The 15,200-nt window shown below is 44.8% G+C and overlaps 1 pseudogene; it reads right to left on the reverse strand.

Moving 5' to 3' along the window:
- Positions 1 to 6,715: 6,715 nt before the first annotated feature.
- On the reverse strand, positions 6,716 to 10,026 carry LOC120659697 (annotated as a pseudogene).
- Between the last annotated feature and the right edge of the window lie 5,174 nt (positions 10,027 to 15,200).

A 15,200-nucleotide genomic window follows, 5' to 3' on the forward strand; every position in this document is an offset into this window, starting at 1 on the left:
CCGACTGAACTACAATCTTTTTCCCATTCGCCAAATTGCCATTATCAAACATACAACATGGCCATCCTGCTGCAATGCCTTTTCAAGGCTTATCAGTTCAGTTTTTATTTTTCCACATTTCCTTTGGCTGAAACAACCCAAAATGCCATAGCACCATCGGTTACAACCCAGACAGATCGAATACGATCAAACCCTCGTTTTCTTTCTCTCCGTCTCTTTTCTCGATGCCCCTTTCTCCTCTTCGAGTTACCACCCTATGGTGACTATACATTAAAATACTCAGCCATGATCCGTTACCACCCCTACGGCGACTATACATCTCATATATGTTATGCCATCTGAAAAGATATCTACACAATGTTAGCATTGCACACTGTTTCAACAAAGATGAACATGACACTCATTGTGGCACTGGACAAACAGTTCTTGTGCTAGATAGCAAATTGGAGATGGTGAGGGTGCGGATTTGGGATGATGGTACTGGGTATAGATTGGTGCAAGCAGGATATGCCCAAACTCTGCCCCCGGTGTCAGGCTTCAGGTTTGAGGATGGTATATAGTCTGCATGTAAAGTGGAACACTATTCAAGTATACTGATTTACTCACCTTTCTTCATCAACTTGAACCATAGGCTAAATTCACTTGTGCATGTAGTGAAATAGTAATGGCTAGTTGCTCAACACACTGGCCTGGGCCATTAAGAATCTTATTTAAAAATGAATTCTGAAATACCAAACAAGCATAATGGTTTGCATATGTAATATGTGATATTCTCACATTTGAGATATGACACCTCAGAAAGCTCAAATTCTCCCCTTCGATCTATTCCACGCAATTCATCTCTATGTCCACAACCTCCTCAATGGCCAACCTTTAGTGCCTGTTGAAGACTGGCTTCTTGCAATAGCCTTGAACTCATCTTCTGCAGTACCCTGCGCCGCTCGCTTGCCTGACGCCCATGTCGCTCACTCGCCCGTGTACATCACCATGCATCGCGATAGGCTTTTCTGTTACTAGCTCGCCGCCTTGTGCATGTATAAGTATACATGTGATCAATCGTTGTGTTGTTTTTGTACTGTTCAACGGGGGGGTGGGGGGTGCTCTTCCCTGCCTGATCCATTGTATAGGAAACAGTTACAGAATTGCATCTCAGTGATTACATTGTTGAGAGGTGGGAGTTAAGGAAGAGGAAAAACAGAGAGCTTCGGGGGGTTACATATTGGAAAACAACATGGAACACCAGATATCTGTCACCGCGGCATCATCGTGCGGTAGACAGTACTGCTAGAGCCTTGCCATTTCTTTTGCCATGGTCAGAAGGCGTCTCTCACTTGGCCTGTGATCGTTGAAAGTCACCCCATTCCTATGCTTCCAAGTAGACCTGCTAACAAGCAGAAGACGGACATTCATCTGTTATATTGCTTCAGTGCCCAATACAACACTACTCAAATCGCATCAGTAGTGAAACTATTGCCTAAGTATCCTGATGCATCCCACACGCACCCCCATATATATACGATCATATTTTTGTTAGTTGCAGGCATGATCAGATGCGACCAAAATCTTGATCACTTTGTATGCATGACTCCACCATCGAGTCATCTATCTATCTGTAATGTCTAAAGTAGAGCAGTAACTATATACGTATCCTATATGTGGAAGCCTACTGATCGACTTTACTACACTTTGGCTTCCAAGTACCTTTGAACAACACTTCTCAACCACTCTTCCAAAATCATCAACCACTTTACTTGATAAAACTGAAAAAAGGTTTGTGCCATTTCCATTGAAATCAATTATACATGTCATACTATCAGTTATTGATTCCCTTCATCGCATGACACGACACAAATGTCACATTTCTGACAAAACATGGATGCTAGAACCAAAATTTTCTTACTAGTATTTTCCGAGTAAAAATGAACTGTTGTATGTTTTAGATTGTGAAATTAATAACCAACCATTTCAAAAATTATTTACAAATTATTATATTTTGTTTTAAATTTGGATATATAAAACGGTAATGCAATTATACACCCCAGGTGTAGCATTTATTCTACACTAAGCAGTTAAATTACTGACTGAACTGACCAAAAACTACTGAACCGAATTACTAGATCACGTTCAATAAAATGGTGTTCAGTAATCGCATGCAGTAGTGGTTACTGAAAATTTGTTCAGTAATTAGTTGGGTGTAAAATAGCATGTATGTAAAAAATGAAATTGTACATTTATTTCAAACATAATATCATAGTATTCTAGTTCTACTACGTTTCATAAAAAAATATTGAACAATTAGCCAAATAGTCAAAGTTATGTCTCTTAGACCATGTAAATGTCCAAACAATACATATTTGACTTGCGGGCGAGAAAGTATTAGTGTTTACAGGAATAGAAAGTATATTTTATGACCGTTGGATTTGTAGATCTGCTTCGAAACTAGGTCCTCGAGGATTCCAGACAACCTGAGAACATGGCTCTAGCCTGCTGGTTGCCCCTAGCGAGCTGCGACTCCTAGAATGTACCATAGCCCGATCATCACGAAGACAATTGGGTTTCCTGATGCCTCCCAGTCTGATGCACTTGTGATTTATCTATGGTTTATGCAGGATCCATTTTCTTGTGCGTCAGGATTTTTCTTTTTATAGTGTAGACGGCAACAATGAGTATACAATTTCGGAACTAAAAGGTGGGCAGGCAGTGTGGTCATGTCGCCGGCTTGTTCCCGCTGTTGGATCGGCCGGGTGGACGGCCCAGATCGTTCAAATCCTGATTATTTTGCAAAAAGAACCCTCAACCTTTAGTGAAATCAACCCGTAGTCTGACCTCCTCTCAAAAGCATTTTTGCGAAAATGTCCGAAATCAATCTGCACTTCAGCCTCCTCTTTTAGTTATTTTTTTGAAAAAACCATGACTTTTATCAAAATCAACCCGTAGTCCAACCTTCCCTATACAAGGAAATTTACAAATAAAACCTTCAATTTTTATTAAATCACTCCGCCATCCCAATCCTCTCTTGGGAATTTTTTAGGAAAACCCTTGGATTCTCATTAAATCAAACTACAACCCGCTCTATTCATTACTTCTTTACGAGCAATATTATACGTACAATTTGAATACTAAAACACATCAAAATAAAATATTGTTTAATATAAAATTTGAATTTTTTTTTTGGAAACTACAACTTTATTTAGAGAAAATTTCAAAATTAAAAGTGCTTTCGCAGTTAGTTTGCACAAATGGTTACATGCGATCTGTTATACCCACAATGTCGACACCAAACATCTTCAAATTAAAATATACTATTCATTACAAAAGTTGCTCAGAATTTGAAAATCTACGGCTTCATTATATAGTATAATTTCAAATTCAAAGCGCTTCTACAAAAATGCTCAAACTTTCAAAACCTAAAGCTTTTCACTACATAAGAAAATTGTAGATTCAAAACATTTTCGTAATTCATTCAACATAAGATCCTATTTTCCTAAAAACATAATATCATACCACCATTGTTTTATGGCTTCGTGCTAGTTAACTCCAGAGTATTATGGCATTCTCCAATAGTGTTGCATATAGGGTCTCTTGCCAGTGAGGCATGTGCATCTCTAGATCCGGTTTTACTGCATGCTGCATCCATAGTACCACAAGTCATAATGATCAAATGAAAATATGGTGCCTATCTAGTTAACTCCAGAATATTTTCTTTTATTTGATTTGGTACACAAGATCGATGGGTCCAATGTATATTCCTCCCTTGCTTTGCTTTGTAAGTAACATTCTCTTCTCTTTATAAAAGGTTTGCTGTGGGGAACTCCCCCACAGTCTTTCTCTAAAAAAAACGATGGGTCCAATGTGGGTTGGCTAGCCCACAACAGTCCGGTTAGCCAACTAACCCCAAGAACGAGATTGTTGATATAAACAAAAGGGATTCTCTCCATCATTATTGTTTTCACAAACGAATTGCCTTTATCGTGGCGTGCCACAATGATCTTGTAGAAGGTGTGAGTTGAATATCGACAATGAACTATGTAGTCAGCAGGTCAAAAATATATTAGAATCACATTCCAACTGTTTTAATAGTGTTTATTAGTTCATTAAACTCAACCAGCATGCAAGGGTTGTGCCATGAAATGGAGTGGTTTGTAGGTATGAAGTTATTCGTCGCCACGATTGGATGACAATTTAATCATCGCTTATGCTGCTGGTCAACCATGTAAATGTAATCATTTTATTTTATTTTGTTTTGTTTTACTCCTTTTTTCCATTGCAAATAAACAAGATATAACATTTATATATCTCAGAATGCAAATATGCAACTGGCCACTTTTGAATGATATAACATCAGCATCTTTCTGTATGATATTGATGTTGAAGCGCATCTAGGCCCATAGATGCAATCGGTAAGTTTCGGTGATTAATGACAACCGTATGTGACTAACGTGTGTTTTGAAGGAAATAATCTTTGCAAGTTATGTCTCATATGAAATGTGAAAGGAGACCCCACAAAATTCATGATCAAACGATTCACGGACTCAATTTTTAAGATCAATGACTATTCTAGATTAAAGTGTCACAAGCAGATGAAGGACACTTGATTTAGTTTGAGTTTTATAGATTTAAAGTTAGTGATCGTACTATTAAGAGGGGGTTCTCGGGTTAGTAGCTTGACTCGAATTGATTTGGCCTTAGAAACTATGCACACTTGCTCAATTCAGTCCAAGACAGCTCAAAAGAACTCAACAAAATACTTGGAAGAACAAATTCAGTGTCACCGGATACACCGGTGGCCTGGAACCAAAGCACCGGTGCATTGACATAACTATTGATCAGAGCCTCTACAGATGGATTTCAAGGAAATCCTTCAGCACTAGTTACACCGGTGCCTCCTAGGAACATGCACTGGTGCATCTCTGACAGAATGTGCACTGATTCAGATGTCAACGGCTACTATTTGGATTTAGTGTGACCGGATACACCGGTGCTATGGTCCCGCATAGAGAGAAAGTAAAGGAGCAATGTATATAATAATAAGATGCTTTAGTAGACTAGTGAAGCAAGGACAGTACGAGAGAGAGAGTAGAATTACCTGGTAGTAGTGCAATGTATTCACACAGCATCAATCCATCACATCTCTTATCTGCTTAGAAACTTGATGTCCGGATTATCTATTGCTTATTGAATTTTTCGTATAAACCTTCGCCTAGCACATAGGTGCGAGGTGATATTGACATTGCCTCCAGGGAGGTAGTGGCATCAAGAATTGGCACCAATGTCGACACCAGCGTCATGCCGGACAAGAGCTAGCTTTCTCAAATAGTTTCCTGTAGCACTCGGCGTCAACACGGACGTGCAAATAGGGTAGCGCATCGGCAAGGCCTCCTAGGAGGAAAGCGGCAAGAAGCGTCGCCACTGCCGGCTAGCCTGGGCGGGGATTTCTCCCTGTGCTTTTCCGAACCCATGTTCAAACACCGGCGCTAAATTGGCTAGATGCCGATGAGACTGTCGCCATACACGCCCACTAGAAGCACCCATACCGGCAGTCTGCCTTCCGAGGACTGAGCCTCGTCGATGTCCTTACCAGCAAGCTTTTCCATCCTCCATCCAGCTGTCATGCTGGCCCTTGGATCCGGCGCTGCCACCAGGGCGGGGGCATCTTGATCCAAAGGGCACAGTCATGCCGCCCGGCAACACTCCGGCGTAGCGCAGCGAGGGAGGCGGACAGCGACTAGGCAGCACGGCATTTCACAACACTGCTGCGCACCCCGTACGCCAGCGGCCAATAGCAAGAGAAGAGGAGGGAGCAAGGTGTACTCCACCTGCTGCCATTGCCCGAAGAGACCCTGCCGCCGTCGTCCTTGTGGCCGCCCATCACAGCCATTTAGGCGGTGGCGACGCCTCCAGCTCTAGTCGGGAAGAGGCTGGATCCGGCTACCACCACCGGCGCAAGGACCGGAGACCGCCGCATCCAGCACGAGCACGCAAACAAATCGGAGGGACTAGATGGGGAAGAAAGGGAGTGCTTTGCCGCCTCCATCCTCGCTGCCACACGGGCATCCAAAGTCCGGCTTTAGTAGCGGCGAGGAAGTGGAGAGGGTGGAGGCGGGAGCCTGGGCGGCAGCGGCTAGGGTTCCTCCCGTGCCGCCCGAGAGAGGGGACGTGGGGGCTCTGTTATTTTTTTATCCCAATTTTGTTTGGACGGTCCTTCGGGAGCACGGGTTGATAGGCTAGTGGCTCTGACTAATTAGAGATAAAATAAATGTTGGTCGTGTACAAAGGGAGCTCCAGAGGTCACTGAAGTGCAGAGAGCAAGATGCATCAAGTACAAGTGATGGGTGACAGATCGAGCATCCGAGAATCGCAATTTGCAAGCATTCTCGATCTTTCATTTCGGAAATCTTATTGCATTATGTTTTATCTAGATGATTATTCGTGTGCCTGAGGCTACAACAATACTCCCTCCTTCCCCGTTTATAAGGCATGGTGGAACATGACACGGTCTTCTAAACAACACTTTGACCATTTATTTATCATATATTATATCACTTTTGATTATAAACTTATAATCATTGTAAAATATATTTGATTATGAATCCAATCATATGAAATTTGCATTATAAAAATAAAAATTTAATAGTCAAATTATTGGTCAAAGATGACAAGGTTTGAATCTTGATATACGTGTATGCCTTATAAACAGGGAAGGAGGGAGTAACTGTTAAATCTTCAAATACATATCGCCCTGCAAACAATAACCTTTAGGGTTTGAATCGACTCAAATACATGTGGTTGCTTTATTTATCAAAGCCAGGATCAAATGTGGCAGGAGCAGTTTGGGAAGTTTGGGTTACCAGGCGGCTTCATTCTCATCAACGGGTTCCTCTCGAAGAAGTTCGACGGTCGGAGCTCGAAGGCGCCACTCACCGTAGGCATTACTGGAAAGTCCTCCTGGTATGGGAGGTGGTGCACGCCCAGAGTGTACCACAGAACAATGTCCTCCTCCTTAATCCTCCTGTTCCTCCTGCTCCAGGCAGCCAGGTTGTCGTCTCCCGTGCCCTGCTCCGCGTACAGCCCGGACGCCCACTTCTCCGACTTGTCGTACGGCGTCACCCACACCTGCTTCTTGGAGTAGCTGGCGCGGCGCTGCGGGTAGTCATCGTCGGAAAGCAGCGAGGACGCCGTCGCACCAGCCGGGATGAGCCGGTACCCGACCTCATTGCCGACGCTGGTCTTCTTGCTGGGGTTGACAAACAGCAGGTCCGCTGGACCACCACTGTTGATGTTCACCTGGCCATCCGCCTCCGTCTCCGCCACCTCGCGGCGCACGGTCCAGTAGCTCCTCCTCGGAGTGTCGGCGCCGCCCGTGGCGGGGTCCCCGGTGTTGCGCCTGGGGACGACCGTGTTCTTGACGAAGGAGTTCTCGGTGCCGTCGACGTCGAGGTCCAGGTGGTACGTGACGAAATGGTCGTGGTAGACGCCGACGGTGTTCGCGGCGAGTAGGGTGCCGTGCGCGTCCTCCTTGATCTGGTCGACGTGCGTGTAGGACGTGGCCTTCATCTCCAGGATGCCACTGAGAGACACCTGCAACCCGGCCATGTTTGGATCGACCTCGTGAGTAACTGTGGTCAGGGGAATCCATGAGGCAGTAGTGAATTAGTGATCGTTACTACATACCACACACTTGATGGAGCCCGCCGTCTTGAACTCCCAATCGAAAGTGTAGTCGTAGTTCCCCGCCGACACCACCGTTCTCACCACCAGCGTCACGTCCGGCCTCACCTCCGTGACCTGCATAGAAAAACAACATCGTGGATGAGGCAGTATTGTCCCTGTACCCTTTAGCATACAAGATGGCTAGAGGTTATTACCAGTTGGCCTGGAAAGGCGGCCTCGGTGTGGCGCCAGGCAACGTCGCCGGCGTACCGCTCGAACACACAGATGGCGTTCTCGGCCTTGACGGGCTGCCCATCCGCATTGGCGTAGAAGCCGTCCATGTAGACGGCATTGGCCGGGCAGTCGGCGCCGGGCTGGAGCGGGAACGCCGAGGCCCCTAGGCCGTAGTCGCCGGCATCCATGAACACGTGGAAGTACCACTCCTCCTCCGGGTCCATGTACGGCACGAAGATCTCGGAGACGAAACCGCGGTAGAGCACCTGCCGCCACGTGCCGGCATCGCCGTCGTGGACCGATGCCATGGAGATGACTGTGCTGGCGCGTATGTCGAAGCCCACGTGGAACTCCCAGTTGGCCCATCTGCAGTCAAAGGGATGGAGGTAGGATGTCATGGTTAGATGAATGGAACCATATGCTGAAATGTGGTTTTTGTAATTAAATGAACATCAGGATGTGTGGTTGCTGTTGGTGATGTGTAAGTGGCGTGGTGAATACAACATTCTAGTGCCCTTTCGGGAAGTACATCACTAATAAGACTAAGCATAGGCAAACTGGGATGACTTTGAACCAGGGAACTCTGACCACGGATAAACTGGGTTTTCTGAATCTGTCTTGGGTAACTTTGAGGACAGACAACCTGGTTTTCTTGCAACCAGAAAATTCCGAGCTGTGACAAATAAACTAGGTTGTCCCTCAACCAGAAAACTATCTGATCACGGCTAAACTGGGCTGTTCTCTTCTGAAACTCTTAGTGTTTTGTATTTTTGTTGTAATAGGTCGTTATTTGGTCAAAGACCGACCCAATAATCAATATGATGCTTAATTAGGTTTTCATGTTAGTTTGACCGAGCCAACAATCAAATACGGTGTTTACATCTTTACGGTTGTTGATAAACATGAAATTTAAAATGAACACCATGCGTGTGGAGAAAGCTTACCATGTTCCGTACGTGTCTCTGTTAGCATTAATTTTACAATGGAAGTTGCTTAAAATATGCAAAGTCCAATTGCATGCATAGAAATAAAACGGATCAGTTGGATATATAGTTGAGCATCTCGATTCGATCTGAAATAAAAATTTGATCATGGCAGCAGCCGTCCAATTTACTAGTGCAAGTTGCTGTTGATTCCATGACATGCCAAGCCACAAAGTCTAATAGACAGTCGTGGAGATAATAATCAGAAGGGATCGAGTCGCTAGTTGACTTAATTAGCCATGTGACTTGAACAAGTTTTGCAATAGAAAAAAGGGTTCATGATCGAAGAAGCAAGTTGATGCCACCTAGTCAAGTAGTACCTGACAACGCGGCCGTCTATCTTCACTCCGCTGCCCTCCGGCTGCACGACCACGCCGGGCGCCGTGACGGGGCCGGTGAACGGCGGCCCGACCTCGGCCGCCCGGTAGTCCGTCCCCTCCGCCTTGGGCACCGGGGAGACCACCCTGTCCCTGTACCCAACGACGGCCATCCGGTCGAGGTCCACCAGCAGCGTCACGCCCTCCAGCGGCCGCGCGTAGAAGTTGGCCGTGGGCGTGGCCCGCCGAACACGAAGCACTGCATCTTCGTCAGCCTGCCGCTGCTGGCCCTGCCCGCCTCGCCGCCGAACCACCCCATCGAGAAGACCCCACAGCCGACGTCGCTGACGTTCAGCCCGCGCCGCCGCACGGACTCCACAAACGGAGGGTAATTGGGCGGCAGCGCTCCGGCGGCGGCCATCTCTTCCGTCGTGAACCTCGGGAAGCCAGCTCCGTGGTGGACGGCGTGCGAGGTGACGGACGGCGCGGAGGTGTTGGTGACGTCGACGCGGAGCTCGTGGGACCGGCCCCCGGCGCGTGCGACGACGAAGGCGCGGCGAGGGAGGACGGGGCGGCGGTGGGAGGAGGAAGAGGAGGAAGCGTAGGAGAGGACGTCGGCCTTGTCGGGCTCATCGAGGCCGACGTAGTGGAAGCTGATAGGCCGGTCGGGGACGAGCGGGGAGGCAAGCACGGCGGAGCGCACGGCGGTGAGCTCCACGGCGGAGAGAGGATCCAGCGGGTGGCGGTGAGGCTTGCAGGAGACCGTGCCGGCGGCGGCGACCAAAAGGACGGTGAGGAGAGGAGGAATCATGGCGAGGAGCTCGCTATCAGCTGCGTGGATGCAATGCAAAGGGTAAGCTTTATATATATATATATATATATATATATATATATATATATATATATATATATATATATATATATATATATATATATATATATATATATATAGCTTAATGCATTGCCTTGTACGCTAGCTAACTAAAAGTCAAGCAATGACCACATTCACTTATCAATTCATCATCACTTCATATCCTATCCTATCGTGTTCCAAAGAATCGTCTCCCAATCCTAGCTATGCGACAAGAGATTAAGTTTTTCAAAAGACCTAGCGCACGCCAATTGGCTGTTATATTGTGATCCAAATTCTAATGGGAGAGTGTTGGAATTTGGGCTTGACCCATTAAGGCCCATGTGGTGCAAACTTTTAATCCCACATTGCTAGTAGAAGTTGAGGAGACCACGTGACTCTCCTATATATCTAACCCATAGGCTTCACCGGAGTATATCAATCCTATTATTCCTCTTGTAAGCCGCCGCTAGGCGTTGTACACAAACACCCGATATAGTGAAGTTCTTGCTGGCTGGCGCCCGTGGTTTTTACCCTTCGCATTGGAGGGGTTTTCCACGTTAAATCTTCGTGTCTTTCTGCGGTTTGATCTTTCTATTTTTCATCGTTTTGTTCGCCGTCGCTTCTAACAAGTGGTACCAGAGCCGTGGTTTCAAGTTTGGGTTTCGTGATGGCGTCGATGAAGTATGATCTACCGATGTTGGACTACAAGACAAGGTTCTCGCTGTGGCAAGTCAAGATGAGAGCTATTCTGGCGCAAACCAATGATCTTGATGAGGCGCTGGAAAAATTCGGGAAGAAAAAGAAGGATGAGTGGACCGATGAGGAGAAGCGCAAGGACCGTAAGGCTCTTTCTCTTATTCAGCTTCATCTATCTAATGATATTCTACAAGAAGTGCTGCAGGAAAAGACTGCTGCAGAATTGTGGCTAAAACTGGAATCGATCTGCATGTCGAAGGATCTTACCAGTAAATTGCATATGAAGTTGAAGCTGTACACGCTTAAGATGCAGGAGGGTGATTCGGTGATGGGTCACCTATCTGTCTTCAAGGAGATCGTTGCTGACCTAGGGTCGATGGAGGTTAAGTATGAAGATGAGGACTTAGGTCTTCTTTTATTATGCTCTTTGCCAAGTTCTTATGCAAGTTTCCGTGACACCATACTATTAAGCCGTGATGAACTAACCCTTGCGGAAGTTTGTGAGGCACTCCAGTCTAAGGAGAAGATGAAAGGCATGGTGCAGACAGATGGCTCGTCCTCTAGGGGCGACGCTTTGCATGTCAGAGGCAGATCAGAGCAAAGATCCTCAAGTGATAACAACGATCGTGGCAAGAGCAATGACGGTAGAGGCCGCTCCCAGTCCAAAGGTCCCAAGAAGAAATTCTGTAAGTATTGCAAGAAGAAATCTCATATGATTGAGGATTGCTGGAAATTGCAGAATAAGGAGAAGAAGAAAAATAAATCTGATGGTAAGGCTAGTGTTGCTTCTGCTGGTGAAAACTCTGAGTCAGATTGTTTGGTTGTCTTTGCTGGTTGTGTTGCTGGTCATGATGAGTGGATTCTTGATTCTGCATGTTCTTTTCATATCTGCACTAATAGAGATTGGTTCAGTTCCTATGAGTCTTTGCAGAACGGTGATTTTGTGCGCATGGGAGATGATAACCCGTGTGAGATTATTGGCATTGGCTCTGTTCAGATCAAGACCCATGATGGCATGATTCGCATACTGAAGAATGTAAGGCACATACCAGGGATGAAAAGAAATCTGATCTCGTTGAGCACACTTGATAAAGAAGGACTCAAATACACCGGTTCAGGTGGAGTTGTGAAGGTATCTAAAGGTTCTCTTGTATGTTTGCTGGGTGATCTCAATCCTTCAAATTTATATGTTCTCAGAGGTTGTACTTTGCATGGTTCTGTTTCTGCTGCTAATGTTGCTAATGCTGAACCTAGTAAGACTGACCTTTGGCATATGCGTCTTGGACACATGAGTGAACTCGGTATGGCAGAATTGATGAAGAGAAACCTGCTGGATGGCTGCATTCTGAGTGGCAAGAAGTTCTGTGAGCATTGTGTATTTGGTAAGCATAAGAGGGTCAAATTCAATACCTCTGTTCATACCACAAAAGGTACACTTGATTATGTTCATGCTGATTTGTGGGGTCCTTCACGTAAGCCTTCATATGGTGGTGCTCGTTATATGCTTACCATTATTGATGATTACTCTAGAAGAGTCTGGCCTTATTTTCTGAAAAGCAAAGATGGTACTTTTGCTGCTTTTATAGAATGGAAAGTTATGATAGAAAGGCAAACTGAGAAGAAGGTCAAGGTGCTTCGAACTGATAATGGTGGAGAGTTCTGTTCGGATGTTTTTGATGATTATTGCAGAAAAGAAGGCATTGTTAGGCATCACACCATACCATACACTCCTCAGCAGAATGGTGTGGCCGAGCGTATGAACAGGACTATCATCTCGAAGGCTCGTTGCATGCTGTCCAATGCCCATATGAACAAGCGTTTTTGGGCTGAGGCTGCTAATACAGCATGTTATTTGATCAACAGATCGCCTTCTATTCCACTCAACAAGAAGACTCCTATTGAGGTATGGTCTGGTACACCTGCAGATTATTCACACTTGAGAGTTTTTGGCTGCACTGCTTATGCTCATGTTGATAATGGAAAATTAGAGCCTAGAGCTATTAAATGTCTGTTTCTTGGTTATGGTTCGGGAGTCAAAGGATATAAATTGTGGAATCCTGAAACTAGAAAGACTTTTATGAGCAGAAGTGTTGTTTTCAATGAATCTGTGATGTTTACTGACAGTTTGTCCACAGATGATGCTTTAGTTGAGAAATTGCAGTCACAAGTTAGTGTGCAGGTGGAGCTTATGGATGACCAGGAAAATGAAGTTGTTGGTAATGATGTTTCAGATAGTGTTCCTGATACTGTTCAGCACTCACCTCCAGTTTCACAGTCTGATTTGCAGCATGAGGAGGATGTAGATTTACCTATTGCTCTTCGCAGATCAAAGAGGAGTTGTGGACCTCCAAACCGTTTAATTGAGGAGTGTAATCTGACTTATTATGCTTTGAGTTGTGCTGAACAGGTGGAGGATGCTAGTGAGCCAGCAACATATTCTGAAGCCATTGATTCAGTTGATAAGGAGAAGTGGATCTCAGCTATGCATGAGGAGATGCAGTCTCTTGAGAAGAATGGCACATGGGAGATTGTGAGCTTGCCTGAGAAAAAGAAGACTGTTCGCTGCAAATGGGTCTTCAAGAGAAAGGAGGGTTTGTCTTCTAGTGAGCCTCCAAGATTTAAGGCAAGGTTAGTTGCAAAAGGTTTCAGTCAGATTCCTGGTGTTGACTATAATGATGTGTTCTCTCCAGTTGTGAAGCATAGCTCAATTCGGACTTTCTTTAGTATTGTTGCTATGCATGATCTTGAGCTTGAGCAGTTAGATGTGAAGACTGCATTTTTACATGGAGAGCTTGAGGAGGAAATTTACATGGATCAGCCAGAAGGATTCATAGTGCCAAGCAAAGAGAATTATGTTTGCAAATTAAAGAAATCCTTGTATGGTTTGAAACAGTCTCCTCGTCAGTGGTATAAGAGGTTTGATTCATTTATGTTGTTACATGGTTTTAAAAGATCTGAATATGATAGCTGTGTTTACATTAAGATTGTTGAGGAATCACCTATATACTTGCTGTTATATGTTGATGACATGCTTATTGCTGCCAAGAGCAGAAAAGAAATCACTACAGTAAAGAAATTGTTGAGTAGTGAATTTGATATGAAGGATCTTGGTGTTGCTAAGAAAATTCTAGGTATGGAGATTACTAGAGACAGAAAATCTGGTTTATTATTTCTTAGTCAGCATAATTACATTAACAAGGTTCTTCAGCGTTTCAATATGCATGATTCAAAGCCAGTTAGTACTCCTATTGCACCTCACTTTAAATTGTCAGCTGCTCAGTGCCCTAGTTCTGAGGAGGATGTTGAATACATGTCAAAAGTCCCATATTCTAGTGCTGTTGGTTCTTTGATGTATGTCATGGTTTGCTCTCGCCCAGATTTATCATATGCTATGAGTTTGGTTAGCAGATACATGTCTAATCCTGGTAAAGAACACTGGAAGGCAGTTCAGTGGATTTTCAGGTACCTCAGAGGAACGGCAGATTCTTGTTTGAAGTTTGGGAGAACTGATCAGGGACTCATTGGTTATGTGGATTCAGATTATGCTGCTGATTTGGATAGGCGCAGGTCACTCACAGGTTATGTGTTCACTGTTAGCAGTTGTGCTGTGAGTTGGAAGGCTACTTTGCAGCCTGTTGTTGCTATGTCTACCACAGAAGCAGAATATATGGCTATTGCTGAAGCGTGCAAGGAGACAGTTTGGCTGAAAGGTTTGTTTACTGAGCTGTGTGGAGTTGGTTCTTGCATTGATCTATTCTGTGACAGTCAAAGTGCTATTTGCCTCACTAAAGATCAGATGTTTCATGAAAGGACAAAGCATATTGATGTCAAGTACCATTATGTTCGTGATGTTATTTCACAAGGTAAATTGAAGGTATGCAAGATCAGTACTCATGATAATCCAGCTGATATGATGACTAAACCAGTTCCTGTAGCTAAGTTTGAGCTTTGCTCAAGCTTAGTTGGTTTGACAGTTTAGCCCAAGAGGCTATTTGGCGCCAGAAGTTCTGTTCTTTGTTGTGTTCAGGTGATGATTTTGATATGCTACAAGAAGGAATTTGTCTCAAGGTGGAGTATGTTATATTGTGATCCAAATTCTGATGGGAGAGTGTTGGAATTTGGGCTTGGCCCATTAAGGCCCATGTGGTGCAAACTTTTAATCCCACATTGCTAGTAGAAGTTGAGGAGACCACGTGACTCTCCTATATATCTAACCCATAGGCTTCACCGGAGTATATCAATCCTATTATTCCTCTTGTAAGCCGCCGCTAGGCGTTGTACACAAACACCCGATATAGTGAAGTTCTTGCTGGCTGGCGCCCGTGGTTTTTACCCTTCGCATTGGAGGGGTTTTCCACGTTAAATCTTCGTGTCTTTCTGCGGTTTGATCTTTCTATTTTTCATCGTTTTGTTCGCCGTCGCTTCTAACATTGGCAATTGGCAGAGATGCCAGTATTATATCCCAGT

Source organism: Panicum virgatum, chromosome 2N, assembly GCF_016808335.1.
Source record: "Panicum virgatum strain AP13 chromosome 2N, P.virgatum_v5, whole genome shotgun sequence".
NCBI lineage: Eukaryota > Viridiplantae > Streptophyta > Magnoliopsida > Poales > Poaceae > Panicum > Panicum virgatum.